At 35.1% G+C, this 22,835-nt stretch overlaps 1 long non-coding RNA gene across 2 annotated transcripts; it reads left to right on the top strand.

The window, feature by feature from the left end:
* Positions 1-3,749: 3,749 nt before the first annotated feature.
* LOC107767535 (uncharacterized) lies at positions 3,750-7,289 on the top strand. Of its 2 annotated transcripts, XR_001643925.2 has the most exons (3): positions 3,755-4,034; positions 5,334-5,446; positions 5,608-7,289. It is a non-coding gene; the product is annotated as an uncharacterized LOC107767535 (long non-coding RNA). The 2 variants fall into 2 exon arrangements; XR_001643924.2 differs by having other exon boundaries at positions 3,750-4,034; positions 5,334-7,289.
* The last annotated feature ends 15,546 nt before the right edge of the window (positions 7,290-22,835 follow it).

Here is a 22,835-nt window from a genome sequence, read left to right as displayed (position 1 = left end):
GACAATTGAACAAAAGGAATTATCTGAATATTAAACATTTCCCCCCAAGAACTGGCAGTACAAATCATGAGCTTCTAAGAATAGAGTTTACGAAGCGAAAATGAAATAAATACATAGTCTGTTTGAATAGTACATAAACAGAGTTTTATAGATCCAAAGCTACCACAAACAAGAGGCAACTACAACCGGGATGCAGGTACATCTTCAATCCAGCTCCCATCGAATACAGTAATACGACCTCTGTGGGTCCCAATAATACTGACACATAGCCTCAACATGATTTTAAATATGATTCTCAGCTCAATTTCTTCAACACATAAAACCACATAGAAAATGCCAAGATTATTTGACTACAAAATTTCATGGAAACAATTACGTCACAATTTCTATAGTGCATGCCCACACGCCCGTCACCTAGCATGTACATCACCTCCCAAAAATTCACATAATACATATATTCAGGATTCATACCCTCAGCTCCAAGATTAGAAGAGTTACTTACCTCGAACAAGACGAATCCAATGTCGAGCAAGCTAAACAATGCTCCAAAAATTCCATTATGTGCGTATCAACTTCCGAACGGCTCGAATCTAGCCACAATTAATTTGATTCAGTCCACAAAATTATAGGAATTAATTCCATATCAAAATACTAATATTTTTCATAAAATTCAAAATTACACCCCAAAAATCACCCGTGGGGGCCACCTCTCGGAACCCGACAAAAGTTAAAAAATCCGATAGTCCATTCAACCACGAATCTAGCCATACCAATTTTATCAAAATCCGACCTCAACTCGACTCTCAAATTTTCAAACACCGAAAATACTACAATGCTCCAATTGATTAAAATGTCCAAATATCACCCACAATTCAATACCTACCATTAGATATCCCAACTATATCAAAAATAAATACGAAAAGATTCATAAATATCCATTTAGACTTCATAATTTGCAACAAATCTTCAACCATCCCAAATTATCCAATAGGCTCATCTATTAGCCAATTCAATTCTATTATTTTCATTTAATACTCATTTGGAGTCATTAATAATACTATGTTAATAAGCCAACATCATTAAGTCACTATTCATTATTTTCTCCAACAAAATCCTATGTTCAAGAACACTCATTTCAAGAACTAATATTGTATCTTGTCAAAATGGCGATTCCTTATTCAATTCGTTCATCAATTAAGTTATCAAGTCTATTGGAATCATTAGAAACTCAAAACAATTCCTTTTATATCAATTCATTACTATTCATCACTATTTATCTTACTCTTTGCCCAAAATATCATTTTCAAGACCCTCCCTTAGGGTTCATACAACATCCCATCTTTACCCAAAAATGGAATTCTCAAGACCCACCCTTAGGGTTCATGCAATATCCCATTATAACTTCAAATAAAACTCATAAACATGCTACCCATACTCCAATATGACATATATATGAAGCTCAAGTGAAGGGATTACCTCTTGGTGGAAGAATCTAACTTTTTCTCTTTTTGGTGTTCTTGAATATTCAACCCATTTTCTATGAATTTGATCCATAATAATGTTAGTGTTATCACTAAATGATGTTATATAATCATCCTTGTACCAAAATAACTTACCTTGAAGTGTATCCATGGTGGAAGAGCTCCTCCTTCTCTCTAGAAATCTATTTCAAGATGAAGAACTAACCCATTATTTCTCTAAACCCATATTTTTCACTCTTAAAATGACCCTTGAAGCTATTGAATTTGCCTACGCAATGCTGCGTAGGTTACGCTGCTATCTTGCGTAGGCTACGCAAGACTCGCGTAGCTGTTCTGCCACCTTTGAGTAAAAATGCTATAACTTCTTGTAGAAATCTCCAAATGACAAACGGTTTGAAGAATTATAAACTAAACACATAGAGCTTTCTTTTGATAGGTTATACACCATATAACTCTTCATATCTTGAGAGTTATGCTCATTTGAAGTTAGGTCTTGTGCGAACTCACTTGAAACTTTATCCCATCATATAATTTTCAACTTGACTTAGCCTTAGGGCTCTTTTTAGACCATAAACCATTCTTAATGCACCTCATACATATATTATCATTATCAATTGATATCATTCAAATTATCAGTCTTGTTCATATCCGAATCAACATAATTAGCACCCGCCAATCTCCTTAATGGTCTTAAAACTCTTCGAATTTTTTCGGGGTGTTACACACGAACTTTTGGAGCAAAAACTTTGAGGATAAATTTTGAGAAATTTGTTCCTACAATCTTGTTGAGAGAGAGAGAGAGATCGTTGAGAGAGAAAGAAAAAAAAATTTGCTGTAATTTGAGAGAGAATGTGTGTTAACTGAAAGAAAGAGAGAAAAAACAAAATAGGGTATTTCACGCCCATATGGTAGTGTATACAATAAATACCTAATTTGCTATAAAATATAAAAGGTAGTTATAGATAATAATACTTTAAAATAATTTTGGTTTATAATAAATAGGGTGTGATAGTTTGCTATAGGAGGTAAAATTTCCTATTATTTATTATTGTTCTTCATTGTAATTTATGTGACATTTTTTGTTTCTCTAAATTTAAATTATATAAATTATAAATAAACTTTTAAAATTTATTTTATTTATTATATTGATATGAGAAAAATGATAATTTACAATATTTTTATATAATTTTTAATGATTTAAATTTTAATTTTAAATATTAAATTGATCTGATTTCAAATAGAGTATTATCATTTTGTTATGAAATTCAATGAATCCGCTGGAGATCTTTTTTATTTCTTTAAGCAAAAAGGAAGTCCACTTATTTAATGGTGCTAAACTATAAAAGCTTATCAAGTGTTTTACGACTTTCGAGTCCACGCACGTGCTGTTTTAATTGGAGTTTATGCTTTCTAGAGAAATTGCTTAAACAAGAGTAAAATCTACTGAACCCCTTATATTTAATTATTAAGAAACGATTTTTTTTTTTATAATATTTACTTTTTAACTATATAGAAGAGAAAGAGTTTGGACATGGTTGCTTATTTGTCATTACATTTCAAAAGAAGGGCATCTATGGAATTTCAACTAAGTCCAGTTGTTGTATTAGGGTGTTTCTTCCTAAGTCCTTACGTGTCTCTTTCCATCTAACACTATGTTTGGATCATTGCAGTCCATCATTTTATAATATATTGTATTATATTGTATCGTATCGTTTTATGGATACAATATTTGAATAGATTGTATCATTTTCTGTTGTTAAATAATATTTTTGTTGTTTGGTTTGACTGTATCGTACTGTACTGTAATTGATAAATTCACAAAAATATTCCCAATTGTTTTAAATAAAATTTTCAAGAATTACACATAAAAATAATTTAAGACAACCTCTTTCTACTAATTTATCATTAATTACGTAGCGTGGAAACAAGAGCAAAAACCTGAAAAAAAGATTAACTAATATTAGCAACAAAAAAATTTAAAATGATATAAAAGAGATAAAGAATCGAACGGAGCCTTGAATAAAAAGAACGAGCTGACTAACTCTAGAAAAGATGAAAGAAGACAAAGTAGGCCAATAAGTTGGAGATTTGAAGTTAAAAAAAATTAAAAAAAATAATAAAATAAAATTATAGAATAATAAGTACGAACATAATTGAAAAAGAAAATAGGAAACGATGCCACCATACTAAATTGTTTGTTTCATAAAATGAATTTTTTGATTTTTTCCTAACACTAGATTTAACAATCAATTTTAAATAATAATTTTTGTTTTGGGCGCAACAATACAGTACAGTGTATAACAACCATCCAAACAAGTTGTAAATCCGAGTTATCCCCATCCATGATCCATTCCAATCTCCAATTCTCCCATTCTTTGCTTCTCTTCGATCATGTGCTTCTTCTCCTTCGATCTGTGTGTGTGTGTGTGTGTGATTTTGTTGATTGTCCTATACCACCAGTACCAAGCGCTATCCAAAACATGGGAGTTTTTTCGATGTAATTGTTTATCTTTTGGACGGCTTACATTAGTTTAGGGCGGTATGTCAATTAGGGTATGGAATTTCAGTTATATTCTTTGTATTTCTATTTCTATTTATAGTTTTCGTGGGTGTTCCGTTGTCTTTACTTTATGTCTTCAGTTTTCTCTTATTTCTTTCTTCAATTTAATGAAGCTGCGTTTTTCCTGTGATTTGCTTCAATTGTTTTTGATTTTGCAAGGAATAAATCTATGAATTTATTGTTTAATTATCTTTGGTACTATAATTCCTTCTAACTTCTAAGCTGCAAAGTTACTACTACCTGATTTTCTAGATTCCTTTTTTCTTCAGAATCTGACCAGTCCATTCCTCTTCATTTTCTTTTTTATGTACTCTGTGTTTGCTGACTTTAATTATGAGCTTCTTTGTTTCCTTTGAAATATATTACGCTTCTTGATCAATATAATTCTATTCAATGAAGAGTTAATCTGCAACACATTCCCACTTAGTTAAGTTCACATTAAAATACCTCTACTTGCCTTTTTTCTCATATGTGTTACTATACCAACTTCTTTTCCCCTAGCTTTCTGCAGAACCTATATTAACATGATCTATTTTGAGAGAATATTGAAGAAGAATTTTAACTTCCCCTAAAGACATTCTACTTAAATATCATTAATTATGTTAACATATGAAGTTCACACCAGTTCATTGTGATCTAGGTTGAAAGCAACAACAACAACAACCCAGTATAATTCCACTAGTGGGTCTGGGAGGGTAGTGTGCACGCAAACCTTACCCCAACCCCGAGGCAGTAGAGAGGCTCTTTGCGAAAGACACTCGACTCAAGAAAACGAAAAGAGACAATATATCAGTCCCATCAACAGATACCATGGGAATAATAACATCATCATAAAGATGTGGTCTAGGTTGAAAGCATGATAAAATATTGTTCAAGGTCATCCTCTTATGTCTTTCTTTCACAAGATACAGTGTGAATGATAGCAATTGATTTCATCTCCATTGGTGGGTCGATACTATGCATTGATATGTGCTGAAACAGTAGTAGCAGCAAGTCTAAGCTTATGACATGTTGATTCAGGTAGCAGCAGAAACATGAGGAGTAGAAAATTAAACGCTACTGAAATTTTATATTCTATTTATACCTCTTAACTACTTTGGACCTAATTTAAACAAATAGCATGATAATGCTTGAAAGTTGTTGAATAATTTCTTTTCTGTTGAATCGTTCAAATGCATAAATTAGCTACACTACTACTTGTGTACTTCTCTTGTCACATAGCATTTTTCTGCTGTCTTTTGTTCATACATTCTTACGACAATAATTCCTACCTTGGCTACGTCATGTAACAGGTCCCAATGTATTTGTCGAAGACCACAACAAACGAAGCTGACAACTATATACCTTGGTTGGCCTTCAAGTCGAGGCATCACATTTCATTAGTATGTGAACAGTTAGTAAATAGGTATCTTGTAAACCTCTGGACATCTTGTAAAACTTGATTCTTTAGTGGATAGTACCAAGAAGTAGTACACTTATTGAATCTTGGTATGTTTGCATTTTTGCTGGTGATCTCTTGCTTTAGGATTCTAAGGATATTTTTTTGATTCAATATATGCAATGCAGTTATGCCACACAGGGACTTGCTCATTGTTGTGAATGCAAAGGGGGACGATGATCTTATGGTAAATGTTCACAAGTCTAAGGATCTTTAAATCTGATTTTGCCAAACTAGACAGGTAAGCGCGAGCATGAGTGAGTAGGAGGTGATAAGAGGTCCACTGTTGTTGACTTCTGAATTATTGAGAAGAATAAAGGGCAACGAATACAACTTGAAATTTGTATTATGAAACATTTTGTGATTCTGTCAGAATATAGTGTTCTCATTTTAATTTTACTTATGGTGCATTGTTGAGTCTTTCACACTTCTTCATCTTTGAGTGGTAGGTAGCTTCGAAGATAGTCCGATGAACTTGGTATCTAAGGTCTATTTGATTACAATACTCAAGTTTATGCAAAATGCAAATATATTTGACTTTATTCCCTTTAGTTAATTGATATTAAATATAATGGCATTAATATAAATCTCTTTCACCACAGGTCATCACAACCTATTATATTACTCCCTCCGTTTCAATTTATGTGAACTCATTTGACGGCACCGAGTTTAAGAAAAGAGAGAAGACTTTTGAACTTGTGGTGTAAAATGAGGCACATATATTTTGTATGGCTATAAATCATTGCATAAAGGTAAATAGTTTTCAAATAAGGAAAGAGGTCATTCTTTTTGGCACAGACTAAAAAGGAAATAGGTTCACATAAATTGAAACGGATGGAGTATTTTATAATAGAAGAGAGAGTTTCGACGTGTGTTCTTAGTGGCAATAAATTGATATCTAGGGGCAGTTTGGACTTTTGGCATATACTTGAGAAGCGTGTGCTCAACCCCAAAATGAGTAGCCACCTTCAACCCCAATAGGAACCGCCACCGCTTCAATTGCATCCCTCTCGGATGCTTCAAGATGGATTTTCCCGTTCATGCTAGATTTTGCATCTTTTAACTTTTCTGCTCTTTGGCCATAACACATGTGCATATGGAAGCTCAGATCTGCGATTCTCTCTCTTTATTCTCAACACTTGACTTCCCTTTTATTTTTGCCCTTAATTTCCCGGTTTTCGATCAAGATTTCTCTATTATAGTTTCAATTTATTCTTGATCACTATTGTTATTCTCGGTTTTTATGAGCTCTTCATTATTTTTACTTTCTTTGCTGCCCTCAATGTTTGTTGGTAATGGGAATTTGATTCCTATTGTTTTCTTATTCATTGGATAAATTTTTTGTGCAATTTTTATACATGAATGCTAGTAATTATTTCTAATTTCTAATATGCACTTCAATCTCTATCCTTCAAACTTGGAGTAAAACTTTATAAATCATAAACTCTAATGTACCTATTAATACTGCTCGCAACATCGATGATGCCGACACTGCCAAAGTATCTTCATCTGCTTCCAACTTGATCTGCGCCGCCGATTTCTCTGGCAAACGCCTGGCAAATTCGAGTTGGAAGTTCTATGTGGCTCTCCCTCATAAGAATACTCGCTAAAAATAGCCAATTCATATGATGCTCATGTGTTGTTTCTTTGCTGAGAGAACTCCTAAGAGGAAGAAGAACACAAAAGAAGTAGCACCTGGAATAAAAAAAGAAGGTAAAAACTTCGATTATAGATATCTATTTCGTATATAAATTATTTCCAGTAATGTATGACTAACTGGTTTAATTATATGAAATTCTTGGTGTGGTCGTGGTGTTTCTTAAATTTATTTCCTTTGAGAGGAAAAAGAGGGAGTTTTGTATGACACACGAAGTCTGAGTAGTATGTGCATTTTATTCTTTGTTATTTTAATCGTACTATTAAGGTACAGGCTCCAACAACCTCAATATGTTGGGATTGAGACATAGTTTGTTGAAAATTTGGACTCCATAAACCGATGCACAAAAAGGAAGTTCTAGTTGATCATATTTAGCTCTATTGGCAGTTATAAAAGTGCGTTATATATTTCACGATGATGATATTTGACCAATTTATGCAGGCTGGATCGAATGAAAGTTTATTTACCGTATCAGTTAACATTTATGGGTTTTTACTTTTCGTTGAATTTACAACGAAAAATATACTAAGTGATAATTTTGAGATTTTAGTGAGCGTGAATTTTGGTGATGACAATACTTTATGAATATATTGAAAACTTGAAATGTTGAGAGTATCTGGAATACATTTATCAGCATCATTTTTAATTACAGCTTCTATCCCTGAATTGTCTACAAATTCACTTATTTAAATGGTAGAGCGTATATTTTGAGGAGGCACTTATATCTGTCCAAGCATAATTTTCAAAAACTTCATTTTTATGAAGTTTGGCGCAACTTTAGTACAAGTAATGGATGATGCAAGGTATTGATTATTTTGAATTGAGCTCAATGAGTGATGTCATGTGGGAACCTATTTCGCATTATGAAGTCTATTTCTAAATGCTATTTAGATTCCCAACCAAGTTTCACTTGTCTATCTTAAGGGATAGAATAATCTAACTATCACAGTTTTACTGCGAGTAAGAGTGCTAGTAATAGCAATGTTGATGCAATCGAAATTTCGCTGCACGATTTTTGGTGTGGATAGAGATCACTTGATTTAGCTCATGTATTTGCCTGCACCAAATATTTAGAGATATTCAAGTTTCTGCAGCACCCAAGTTCCCTTTAAGACAGGATAAAATGTCTTAGAACTTTTTTCCTATATCCTTAAACTAATATGAATGTCCAAGATGAGACACAACATTATGACATGTGTTCTTGCACTTAGTCTTGAGGATTTGTTTACTTTTTCGTGAAAGAAACCTATTCTATGGATATTGGGCATATGGTTGTTATAGACATACTAGTTCATGGAGTGTAACCGTGTAGCCCCAAAAGGTATTATAAAATTTACTATCTAAAAATAATAATTTCTTCACTGCATAATGCATATATAATTTTTAAAACATATAGGAGCTATAAAATAGAATTATAGTACACACAAGTATAGCATATTGTTGCTTATCTCTATGATATCTAAAGAATGATCACAAGTATATATTGTTTTTTTTAGAATTTTGTACATCTCTATATGAATCTTTCTCACTACAATTGCATGAACTATAGCTTTTTGCATAAATAATTCGATATTTGAAGCTCGCTCGCCGAACTAATATGGTATATCATTGGATATATAATTAAGATGGAAAAGCATCCTCAAAAGAAAATGATATCTTGAAAGTAAATGTGAGATTTATAATTTAGGCGACTGGATAAATGGTTCCACTAATAATATCTTAACTTTTTTTGCTATTAATTTTACAATACTATGTAGAAATATTTTTGGCTTTAGGAAAGCGCATAATGTTAGTATGATTTTATTTTTGTAAAATTTCTCTCAGATAATAAGAAAGCACACAAAATGATTTTTTCAAATGATTCTAGCATGACCAGTTAAATAACTGAATGAATGTTTAAACACAGAGAAAAAAATACACTAAATAGTTCAAGAAGTTTGGGCAAACTGCATATCCAAAATTGTCTTAACGTGATTAGAGGCGGATCCAGGATTTAAACATAGCGGGAATATCTAATAGAAAGAGGGAAAAAAGGAAAAAAAAAGAATTGCAATTGTTGGTTCTCAATTTTGGGTCAGCAAACGAGGAAAATGAGCTTATGCTATATGATAAACCAGCACAACTATCCAACTTTTATGTTTGAGAGACACAATAAAATTATATAAGGGTCCTTGATGCATATATAAATATATATATATAGTTAATTTTTGCCGAGACTAATGGGTTCCGGTGACCCCTCTATCACCAACATAGAGCCGCCTTTGGACGTGATTATCATTTTTCATGCATAGGATTTTTCAAAATTTTCTGATTGAAATTAGGTGGTTGTATGCAGACACTTTGAGGGGGTAACACATAGGTGTCAAGCGCGTGCATTGCACTGCTTAAGGAAAAATGTGATTGTCTTCTGATAAGGAGGGATTTATTTCACTTTAGAATAGTTGAAGGGGTAATGGGACACCCAAAAAGTAAAAGTGAGTAGTTACAAATTCTGGACAACTTTGAGAAGTACTTATGCTTTTCCCCTAGATATTACATTAAAGTTTGTTGAGTTATCTATATCTATTTATCCTATTATGAAAGCACCAAACTTTAAAATGAAATATGGATGGACCTTTTCTTTAAAATAGTTCTTTCATCGGACAAAAGTGATTCGACAAACAAAATTAGGATCTGAAGTAAGTCTCTGCCACATTTAGATTCATGGAAAAGTTACTAAAATAGATGGAGGACTGTAGGGGACTTATTTTAACAGTCCTCTTTTTTTCTTCTTTTTCTTCTGTGATTTTCTTTCCTATACCGTTCAAATAGTTGTGCAGAATGGTCATGAACCGTATATATATATATATCTTCTAAGAGTTCTTTTTCATAAGATAAAATACATTGATACATGACTATTTCATTCCAGAATTTTTGTCTAGATTTTTAGATTTATGGTACTGTGACCAGAAGATGGATTGAAAATCAAAGTAATGTATTAATCTCCAGAGCAACCAGCGTTCTTGCACTTTGATGTTTTGACATCTAATAAGATAATCCGTTCAAAGGAGTCTCTTGCATTATTATAAAAAAGAAAAAGAAAAAGGAGTCTATGGGTATAACGTTTCCATCACAATAACAGTCCTTCAACAATATTCCATTACAAAAATTGGTAAAATCTTAGTAACGTTAAGGCGTCAATTTTGTTGGGAAGAATGCTGAACATAGAATAGAGCTTGCAGAAGTTAAATTTTTTATGAAATCCTAACTAACACTTACTTTACTGTCATATTGTCATTGCACCCACCACAGATCCGTTGATCAGTATCCCTATCTTTAGCTGTGATGTTTAGCTTTATAGGACGAAAGAATTTTAAATAGGGTAAAAAACTATTAGATGAAATTCTTGTAAGAGTTCTAATTAAATTCATCTTTTCTTCACACCTTTATTATTTGACTTCAAAATCTTAAATTATTAGCCATATATAAATTATTTAAAACCTCTATTACAGAAGTTCTTGATGATATATGCTCTTTTCATCAATTTGGTTAGATCTATTGAGATCAAAACTCATGTTGTCGAGGAAAGAAATTTAAAGAAATACCACCTTGATATTTCTTTTTCTTGATATTGGAAATTAAAACAAAACCTAGCAATTAAGAGTCCAAAATTGAGCATGCAAATCCTATTTAATTGGTACTATAAATGAATGCCGGAATAAAAGAAATAAATACACACACAAAAAAGAAGAAGATAAATACATAGAAGAATGAGTTAAAGAAGAGTCCCAATGACCCAATCACTTCCAAATTCACAAACAAATTCCTTAGTCCAATTTGACAACTAATTGTAGTGTTTCAATTCATTCTGAAACCTTATCGGACCCGAACCAATTACGCCGGCAAGTCACATAACAACTGTAAATCATAAATTGAGCAGTAAATAAGGGAACGGGGCTGTAATACTCAAAACGACCGGTCGAGTCGTTACAGTTAAATATTTTTCAAATTAAAGCTTCTAAGTCTAGAATCAAGGGTCCAAATCAACCCGAAAACTTCTTGGAACGAAATTAATCAACCCTGCAAGTCATAAAAGCACAAACACACAATGCAAGTGTGAAACAATAAAAGTGGTAATGGGATGCAATTACACAAAACAACAAATCGGGTTGTTACAATTATAGTATAAAATTAGCATCAAATTGAGCTATATTAAGGGTTAAGGGTAAAAAAAAGACTTTTTCCGATCAAAGAGTACTATTAGACCAATAGTTTAATGTAGGATAAAGTTACTTAATTTCGGATTGTACAAGGACAAATATGACCTTTTTTTACTAATGTCACCGGCCTATGAGAGGCTTAGTAACTCTCTGAGCTTTTATTAATAATGTCTGAAAAAGAAAAGTACATGTAAGAAAGAATGCTCAAGTCTTAACTTATCACTTCTCTAATGGCAATTGTCATTTCTCGAGCTTGATCAATTATAGTCAATTATGGGTCGACCATCTCTCCAAAAAATGTTAACTATAAGCCCTTCAAAATCAAGATGGACGTCTCAATAGAAGAGACTCTCACTTGCTTGTCTGTGATTAAATTCATTAACAACACTTTGACCATCCCTAACTTCCACCTTAGATTTCATGAATTGATGTATAACATTAAAATATTTTTTCTTTGAATAGCCCAAAATATTGGTCCCACCACCTTCTTTTACCAAGTAAGAATAGGTTGTTGGTGGCTTATTCCAACATTAGTCATGTTTTCAATTATTAGCCCTTCAATTTTAGTTATTGAACATGTTAATCTTAACAAATATTTATTTTTCAGTGAAGTCGTCTCATGATTATGCTTTTTAACAAAACTATCCCTCCGGAAAGGACCATTAGAAATTGACACTTAAAGATTATCATTGCAGGACACTTAGATCACGTGTCTATTTGACTACAAGATGCCTTACTGAATTTCCTTTCTTTCATCTTTCTCCCACTTATTTTCTCGAACAACTACACCACCTTGAAAATAGTACATTATTTATCTTTCCTTAGATTGAAATCTTTGGAGTGTGCATATTCACAATATAAGTTATAAGCTTCTTCTTCATTCTTAACAGTTTGATCTTACATCTTCTCTTCTAATTCAATTATGATATTTTCTAAAACTTTTTCTTCTATGGTTTTCTCATCATCTTCAATTTTATTATCTTCAAGCAATACTTCTTCGTGACACTCAATATTACTTGTCTTCTCAAAAGTTAACATCATGATATTTCAAAAGAAGAATCTTGTAGAGTTTATAAAATATTTAACCACCTAAAAGGAAAATATATATTCAATCGCATAAACAAAATCCACCGAAATTCATGCATCAAAATATAAAAAGACCAAATCATCAGAATATTGAAGTTATGCATTTTAAGAACGACCTTAAATTTAGTTCTCTCAACATGCACACATAGGCGGATTCAGGAATTAAATCTCATGGGTTCAACTTTTAAAGTTTTTACCACTGAACTCATTATATTTTTAAAGTTATGGGTTCATATCTACTATTTTTGCAATTTTAATGAAGTTTTATATATAAATTTTTACTCTGCATCAAAAGTTATGAGTTCAATTGAACCGCCAGTTATGGATTGCAGCAAAATAGTGGCTATTTTTCATTGACTTTGCAAACGCTGGCTATTTTTCAATTATCAGTCTAAAAACTGACTAACCCGTGCTATTTTGACGGATACTAGGCGTAGATGGCCCGCGCCAGCACGGGCCCAATAGTGTGAAACTTAAAACTAAGTATTTTTTATCAACTTTGCTTTGAAATAAATTTGTAGATAATAAAAATTAATGCATCAAGGTTAGTATCATATGAGATATAAACAACACTGCAAAATAACAATATACAAATTGTTCAAAAATAATGTATAAGGTTTGAAAGATTTTAAACTAAAATAGAATAGTCTAATTTAGTTACATCAATTATGGCTTAGGACATTTGATGACCTCTCTCCTCTTCTGTAAGCTCCACAAAGCATTAACAAATGATACGGCTATCCAAGTCTCTTTCAACCCTTGTATTGGCGTATTTTTCCTTGTAGAAAATTACAACCGGGAAGTACCTTGCCACTTCCCGACGATAAACATTTGGGATAAACAAAAGATAAGATACTCCACATCTATGTCTCAAATAAAATTCTTTTATTTGGAAGTTCGTAGTTAAATTAGGCTTGAAATGGCTAAAATAGAAATTTACGTTGACAGTTTGACTGGGGAGTTGACTTTTTGATATCGGGGTCGGAATCCAATTTTGGAAATTGAAATAGGTCCGTTATGTCATTTATGACTTGTGTGCAAAATTTAAGGTCAATCGGACTTGATTTGCTAGGTTTCAACATCGAATGTAGAATATTCCGACGTCGTTTATTCGAGAATAAATAGTATCACATTAAGAAAATGAGCACCAAATTCATATTTTATTGAAGTATTAGATCCGTATTGAAATTTTGGAGCCACAGCAAAAAGAATCATCGAATTCGGATATCGTATGAGAGAGTTATGCCCATTTTCGTGTCGGAAAGAATTTTCCGTCGCCGCCAGTGCCCAGAGTAGCGTGGGGCGCTAGCCCTGGCGCTGGGAATTTTTGGAATTATGGAAAGTGCACCACAGGCAGCGCCCCACGCTACCTGTGGCGCTCGAAAACGTCAGAGGCTCTATAAAGGGGTTTTCGGCCATTTTTGACATAAAAATAGTTGGGGAGCTCGGTTTGGGCGATTTTCAGAGGCAAACTTCACAAATTGGACTGAGATAAGTGATCTTAACTTGATTTGGTCCGTTATTCATGAATCTAACATTATTTTTAGCACTTATTTCATGATTTGGGGGATTAGAATAAAAATTTTCAAAAATTGATTTGAGGGTTTGAAGGCCGAATCGGAGTCGGAATTTAGTAATTTTTATATGGTTGGACTCGTGGCTGAATGAGCGTTCATATTTTATAACTTTTGTCGAATTTCGAAACGTGGGCCCCACTATTGATTTTTGAGTTAATTTCAGATTTTATTGTGGAATTTAGCATTTTCATAAGGAATTGATTCCTATACCTCGTGTTGATTGTATCGAATTATTTTGACTAAGATTCGAGGCATTCAGAGGCCAAATCGCGAGGAAAAGGCTTATTGGAATAAAGAATTGCTCGGATTGAGGTAAGTAACAGTTCTAAATTTGGTCCTGAGGGTATGAAACTCCGAAATTTGTGATATGTGATTGGTGTTGAGGTGACGCACATGCTAGGTGACGGGTGTGTGGGCGTGCACCGTACGAATTGCGACTTGGTCAATTCCATGAAACCGTGTAGTTGAATAATCTATTGATATCCGTACATTTTTCACGTATTAGAGAAATCGAATTATAAATCATGTTTAAACCATGTGTTGACACTGTAGGGACCCACAAAGGTCGTGTACATATTGAATTATCTGCTAAATTACTATTTTGTACTCAGTCACAGTTTTACTTGCACATAACATCTTAGTCTCTATTGTTCATTATTAATGCATCATATCATTATCATTATTTCTGAGAGCCCGGGAGACTGGAGAGGTTGATGACCGAGTGAGGCAGAGGGCCTGATTGTGAGGATATTTATGTGATCGGGCTGCACGTCGCAGCATGTTTCATTGTTATATGCCATAATTGGCTTGTTATAGCGCTTGGGCTGAAGGAGCCCCTCTGGAGTCTGTACACACCCTCAGTGAGCGTAGGTACCTACTGAGTGTGAGTGCCGAGTGATTGAGAGGAATGAGTGACTGTGAGGAATGAGTGACTGTGAGGAATGAGTGACTGGGAGGAAAGAGTGATTGTGAAGATGGAGTGAATGGGAGGACTGAGTGACTGTTACTCTGAGAGGATGCATTGATTTCATTATTGCTGCACTTCAGCTGTCATACATCACTGTTTTGGAAAACTCTGAAAGATATTATTTCTGTTTCAATAAAAATTTGATATGAAATTTTTGTGGAGTTTTAAATGTTGAACTTGAAAGCATGCCTACCTTTTTATGTTGGAAAGTACTGTATTTGGACTTAGTTGTGAAGCTCGTCACTACTTTCAGTTCTTTATTTATTATTGTTACTTACTGAGTTGGTTCTACTCATACTATACCTTGCACTTCGTGTGCAGATCCAGGTGATCCTGGACATAGTGGGTGTTGATTCTTTTACACGGTTGATTTTCCGGAGATTCAGAGGTAGCTGCCGTGTTTCGCAGACCTTGTCTCTCCTTCCCTATCTCTTGTTTATTGTATTTGGTCTTAGACTATTATAGACTGTGTTTTCCAGGCTTGTAATGTATAGATGCTCATGTACTCAGTGACACAGGATTTTGGGAAGATGTTTTACCTAGTATTTGTGGGATTTTCTATTATACTTAATTATGATATTTTCCGTATTTAAAAGATATTATGGGTTATTGATGATGTCGGCTTGCCTAGTATTGAGATAGTCGCCATCACGACGGGTGAGATTTCGGGTCGTGACATTAACAAACTTTGACTTTTGTAAAAATAACCCCGGAACTGTATTTTTATGACTTCGATAGTTGTGTATCGTAATTTTAGACTTGGGCGTATGCCCGAAATTGATTTTGGAAGTTCGTAGGTTGATTTGTCAAAATTTAGCAATTTAAAGTGGAATAATTTGACCGTAGGTTGACTTTTAACTATCAATCTCGGAATTTGATTTTGGGACTTAGGATAGGTCCGTTATGGCATTTAGAACTTGTCTGAAAAATTTAGTATCGTTTGGAGTTGATTTGATGGGATTCGGCCGCTTAGTCGTAATTCAAGAAGTTCTTGAAAATTTCTTTGAAATTCATCGTTTTAGAGCTTAATTCGTAGTTTTAAATGTTATTTATGTGTTTTGATCACACGAGCGAGTTCGTATGATATTTTCAGACTTGTGTGGATATTTGTTCTGGAGCCCCGAGGACTCGGGTGAGTTTCAGATGCTTAGCGGAGTGTTATTGGAAATCAAAGTTGGTGGTTTTTCTGCACATGCCTCAGATCTCGTATTTGCGAGGTCTGAGTTCGCATTTGTGAAGGTAGGCCAAGTCTGTTCGCATTTGCAAAGTGCACCTGGGGAGAGCTTGTTCGCATTTGCGGAGGTCCATGGTTCGTAATTGTGAACTACTCATCGCAATAGCGATGATAGCAGAGATGGATGGGTCTTCTCATTTGCGAGTGATTCTTCGCATTTGTGGGGTTCGCAATTGCGAACCCCAGGTTGCAAATGCGACTGGACAAATAGCTTAGGGATGAGCTTTTTGAGTTCATTCTTACATATTTTAACCCTAGACTCGGTAGGAGGCGTTTTGGAGAGGGGCTTTTCACCTATAAACATTGGGTAAGTGATTCTAATCTATTTTTAATAATATTCCATCAACATATCTTAGATGTTAACATCAAAATCATGTGAATCAAAGTAGAAATTGGTGAAACTTTGCTATGTTTTTGAAAAATGAGAAATTGAGTTTTGTTTAGTCGATTTGGACTCGGATTTTGAAACTAATGACATATATGAATTAGTGGGGTCATAGGTAGACAGAATCTACCATTGGACCCGGGTTTTGACTGGACGGGCCCCGGGTTGACTTTTTGAGAAAAGTGTAAAGATCTTAACTTCTTATCTGTTGCTATTGAGTTCCCTAGCATTGTTTGATGATATTGAGTCAATTTTGGTTAGATTTGAGCCGAGTGGAGGCGGATTTTAGGGGAAAAGCTATTTCCGAGTGTTGAATTGATCTAGTTGAGGTAAGTGTCTTGCCTAACTTCGTGTGGGGGAACTATCCCTTAGGATTGGTATTGTTTGATTTAATTGTTCTAAGTGAAATCCGTGTACGTACGGTGATGAGTGGGTACACGGGTTGTACGTAGTATTTGACCGATTTAGGTTACGTAGACTATTTTCATGGTTTAATTGAAATGTCATATTATGTTTTTAATTCTCATAGTCAAATTATCCTTAATTATGTTAAACTATCCTTAAATGTCTTAGTTGACTTGATTAGTATTTGTTCTACATCCTACTTGCTCAATTATTCCCTTGCTTTAGTTGAACTTGTTCTCCCCTTTATTGTTACATGTTATCTCTTCATTGTTAATTATCATTGTTTGAATTAATTGTTCGTGTTACCCCTTTACTTGTTGAGTTCCATTATTTGAGGCTCATTGTCGAATATTATTTCTTTTATTGTGGGATAGTCTTATCTAATATCGTGGTTATACATTATTTTCTCATTGTTGAGTTATTTGGTATTGAAGTTATGAAAGTCGTTAATACGTTGAGGCGGTGTTGGTTATTGTCGAAATATCTATCTTATTGAGCATTTTTTGTCACAGCCGAATTTCACCTATAGGTCATGATGGCGCCCAACACTACAGCTAGGCAAGCCAACAAATAAATTAAACATATATCAATTATTTTCAGAATACTTTTCTAAGTAATTTTATTATTTTTCTAGAAATATTAAAGAAATTTGAAAAGATACTGATTAACTTAAATCCAAGAAAATAATACAATTCCAAATTCTACCAATGTGTGTGCCAAGACCTGGTGTCACAAGTGTATGAGCATCTAGTAGATTATACAAAACTCCAAATATTGTCTGAAATAAAAATAGACTGAATAAAAATGCAGGAAGAGGCACTGGTAGCTGCAGAACGGCTCAGAAAGGCAGCTCACCACTACGCCTCTTGATAACATGAATGTATGATGATAGGTCCTCCACTAGAGTCTGTCTCAGATCCTGCACAAAAAGTGCAACAAGTGTAGTATGAGTACATAAATAACGTGTACCCAGTAAGTATCAAGCCTAATCTCGAAGTGGTAGAGACGAGATGGTCGACTTTGACACTCACTAAGGGTCAACAATATTAAATAGAATAAAATAAAATTTATTTAACTCAGTATGATTCACAAAGTCAACAATAATTTTATTTAATCAGCAGAAATAATTAAATTCCCTCAAATGCAACAATTCTTAATATATTAATTAAATTCCTTCAATTCCAATAAATTTTCAATTTATCAATTTTCTTTACAAGCTGCAATAAACTATTCAAGTATCGTGTAATTATTATTATTAGGCACGATTTTTTCCGAGGTCGTACGGCCCGATCCAGAGTGTCGTGTACACTGCCGAGGGACGTGCGGCGCAATCCATAGATGCATCTATCCTACCGAGGCGTTCGTCCCACTCCACAAGAAAGGAGAATATTTTCTTATGTACCTCCGGAAGGAGAGTATATTTATTATAAGATAAATTCGGGAGGAAGAACAATTTCGATTAACAATTAATTAATTAAAATAGAAAATCAAGCATATGAGATTTTAAACAGAAAATTGAGCATATGAGACTTCCATCTTTTAATATTTTTACCTAACAATTAACACAATATATATATATATCAAATAATATTAATTAAACAAAGAATATAATTTGTACAAGTAATTCATGCTTTGTGTCCTAAACTACCCGAACTTTAGCATTAATAGTAGGTACGTACGGACTCTCGTCACCTCGTGCGTACGTAGCCCCCACAATTAGCTACAATTATTACTTTGATTACTTATGGGGTAATTTTCCCCTCACAAGATTAGACAAGAGACTTACCTCAATTTGCTTCAATTTAATCTACTAGCCAAAATAATTCGATACAATCACTAAAAATTATAGGAATCAATTCCATAAGAGAATACTACATTTTCAATAAAAATCCGAAATTAATAAAAATTCATATGTGGGGTCCATGTCTCGGAATCCGGTAAAAGTTACGAAATCCGATAACCCATTCAATTACGAGTCCAACCATACCAGTTTCACTCAAATACGACTCCGAATCGATACTGAAATCTCAAAAATTCGTTTCTATGAGATTTCTAAAAAATTTCCAAATTTCAATCTCAAAACACTAATTAAATGGTGAAAACAATGATATATTCATCTATATTGACCAAATCCGAGTTAGAATAACTTATCCCAATGTATTTTCCTTAAAAATCTATCAAAATCGCCTCTACTCAAGTTCCAATTTGTTAAAAATGGCGAATGGGACGAATGCCCTCCTTTATAATTCTGCCCAGGCAGCCCTCGATTATGACCTCGATCCTCGGCCTCGATCGTGGCTTCGATCATGGCCCTCGAGCCTTTGCCTTCGATCATGACCCCCAAACCCTGCCTTCGATCATGACCCTCGATCATAGCCCCTCGATCCTGGGCCTTGATCTCGGGCCTCGATCTTGGGCTCGATCACAGCCCAGAATTTCCAGCATAAGAGAAAAATTGCAGCAGCTGTTTTAAGTCCAACTTTTGATCCGTTAACCATCCGAAACTCACCCGAGGCCCTCGGGACCTCAATCAAATATACCAACAAGTCCTAAAATATCATACGAACTTATTTAAAACCTCAAATCACATAAAACGACGCTAAAACTACGAATTATGCTCCAATTCAAGCTTAATGAAACTTAAAATTTCCAACTTCTACATTCGATATCGAAACCTATCAAATCAAGTCCGATTGACCTCAAATTTTGCAAACATGTCATAAATGACATAACGGAGATATGAAAATTTTAAAACTGGATTCCGACTCCGATATCAAAAAGTCAACTCCCCAGTCACACTTTCAAACTTAAATTTTTATTTTAGCCATTTCAAGCCTAATTTAACTACGGACTACCAAATAAAATTCCGAACACGCTCCTAAGTCCAAAATCACCATACGGAGCTGTTGGAATCGTCAAAATTCTATTCCGGGATCGTTTTCTCAAAATGTTGACCGAAGTCAAACTTGGCCTTTTAAAGCCAACTTAAGGAACTAAGTGTTCTGATTTCAACCCAAACACTTCCAAATCCCGAACCAACCATCCCCGTAAGTCATAAACCATTAAAAGCACATACGAAAAGTTTTATTTTAGGGAACAGGGTTCTAAAAGTCAAAATGACCGGTTGGGTCATTAAATTCTCCACCTCTTAAACAAACGTTCGTCCTCGAACGGATTTAGAATTGTACCTGGAGTGCTAAATACGTGTGGATATCTGCTCCGCATGTTTTCCTCGGCCTCCCAAGTCGCTTCCTCGACTGATTAGCCCCTTCACTGGTTTTTACTGCAGAAATCCTCTTGGACCTCAACTGGAAAACCTGTTTATCAACAATGGCAACTGATTCTTCTTCATAGCCCAAACTATTATCTAGCTGAACTATGTTGAAGTCTAACACATGTGATAGGTCGGCATGATACTTCCGGAGCATAGATACATAGAAAACCGGATGAACTCTCGATAGACTGGGAGGCAGTGCAAGCTCATAAACAACCTCCCCAACTCGTCTCAACACCTCAAATGGGCCTATAAACCTTGGGCTCAACTTGCCCTTCTTCCCGAATCTCTTGATTCCCTTCATCAGCGAAACCTTCAAGAGAACTTTTTCACCCATCATAAAGGATAAATCATGCGCTTTCTGATCTGCTTAACTCTTCTGTCTAGACTGCGCTGTACGAAGTCGCTCCTGAATAAACTTTAAGGCATCCTTCACCAAATCAGTACCATATAACTTAGCCTCATCGGGCTCAAATCACCCGATGGGCGAATGACATCGCCGACCATATAAAGCCTCAAATTGAGCCATCTCGATACTGGATTGGTAACTGTTATTATAAGCAAACTAGACCAAAGGCAAGAAACGATCCCACGGAACTCCAAAGTCAATCACACATGCCCTGAGCATATCCTCCAAAATCTTAATTGTCCGCTCTGCCTGCCCGTCGGTCTGCTGATGAAAAGCTGTGCTGAGCTCTACCCGGGTCCCCAACTCACTCTGTACTGCTCTCCAGAAATATGAAGTGAACTGAGGGCCTCTATCTGAAATGATAGAAATTGGCACGCCGTGCAACCGAACCATCTCCTGAATATAAATCTGGGCCAACCTCTCTGAAGTATACGTAGTCACAACCGAAATAAAGTGTGCCAACTTGGTCAACCTGTCGACAATGACCCAAACTGCATCAAACTTCCGCAGGTCCGCGGTAACCTAACTACAAAGTCCATAGTGATGCGTTCCCATTTCCACTCTGGTATAGTCATCTGCTGAAGTAAGCCGCCTGGCCTCTGGTGCTCATATTTAACTTGCTGGCAATTTAGACACCTAGCTACATACTCAACTATGTCTTTTTTCATTCGTCGCCACCAATAATGCTGCCTTAGGTCATGATACATCTTCGTAGTACCTGGATGAATAGAATACCGAGAACTGTGTGCCTCCTCTAGGATCTTTTTCCTCAGTCCATCCACATTAGGAACACATAGACGATCCTGGAGTCCAAGAACACCATCCGTTCCAATAGTAACTTCCTTGGCACCACCCCATAGTACTGTTTCTCAAAAAACCATTAAGTGTGGTTTATCATACTGGCGAGCTTTGATCTGCTCAAATAGTGAAGACTGAGCTACAACACATGCAAGAACTCGGTTGGGCTCTGAAATATCCAGCCGCACAAGTCTATTGGCCAAAGACTGAATATCTGAAGCTAATGGCCTCTTCTCTGCTGAAATGAAAGCCAAACTACCCATACTCTCCGCCTTTCTACTCAAGGCGTCTGCAACTACATTTTCTTTGCCCAGATGATATAGGATAGTAATATCATAATCTTTTAGTAACTCAAGTCATTTGTGCTGTCTTAGATTTAGGTCCATCTGCTTCAACAAATGCTGCAAATTGCGATGATCAGTGTAAACTTCACAAGACACCCCATAAAGATAATGCCTCCAAATCTTTAGAGCGTGAACAATTGCAGCTAACTCCAAATCATGTATCGGATAATTCTTCTCGTGGGGCTTCAGCTAACATGAAGTATATGCAATAACTCACCCTTCCTGCATCAATACACAACCCAAGCCAACGCGTGAAGCATCACAATACACTGTATACATCCCCGAACCAAAAGGGAACACTAACACTGGTGCTGTAGTCAATGCTGTCTTGGGCTTCTGAAAGCTCACCTCACAATCGTCGAACCATTGGAACGGAGCACCCTTCTGGGTTAATTTGGTCAAAGGTGCTGCAATAGATAAAAAACCTTTCACGAACCGACGATAATAACCTACTAAACCTAGAAAACTCCTGATCTCAGTCGCCGAAGTGGGACGATGCCAATTCTGAACTGCCTCAATCTTTTTGGGATCAACCATAATACCCTCGCCCGATACAATATGCCCCAAAAATGCTACAGACTCTAGCCAGAACTCACATTTGGAGAACTTAGCATATAGCTTTTGTTCCCATAATGTCTGAAGCACTACTCTCATATGCTGCTCGTGCTCCTCCTTACTGCGCGAGTATATCAAAATGTCATCAATGAAGACAATGACAAACGAATCAATATATGGCCTGAATACCCTGTTCATCAGATCCATAAACGCTGCCGGGACGTTAGTTAAACCGAAGGACATCACCAAAAACTCATAATGGCCATATCTAGTCTGGAAAGCAATCTTTGGAACACCCGAATCCCGAATCTTCAACTGTTGGTACCCCAACCTCAAGTCGATCTTAGAGAATACCCTAGCACCCTGCAACTGGTCAAATAGATCATCAATACGCGGCAACAGGTACTTGTTCTTAATAGTGACTTTGTTCAATTGGCGATAATTAATACACATCCGCATTATTCCA

The sequence above is a fragment of the Nicotiana tabacum genome, chromosome 19 (genome assembly GCF_000715075.1).
Source record: "Nicotiana tabacum cultivar K326 chromosome 19, ASM71507v2, whole genome shotgun sequence".
Lineage (NCBI taxonomy): Eukaryota > Viridiplantae > Streptophyta > Magnoliopsida > Solanales > Solanaceae > Nicotiana > Nicotiana tabacum.
The sequence above is the reverse complement of the archived record's forward strand: the minus strand, read 5'-3'. Positions and strand labels throughout refer to the sequence as shown.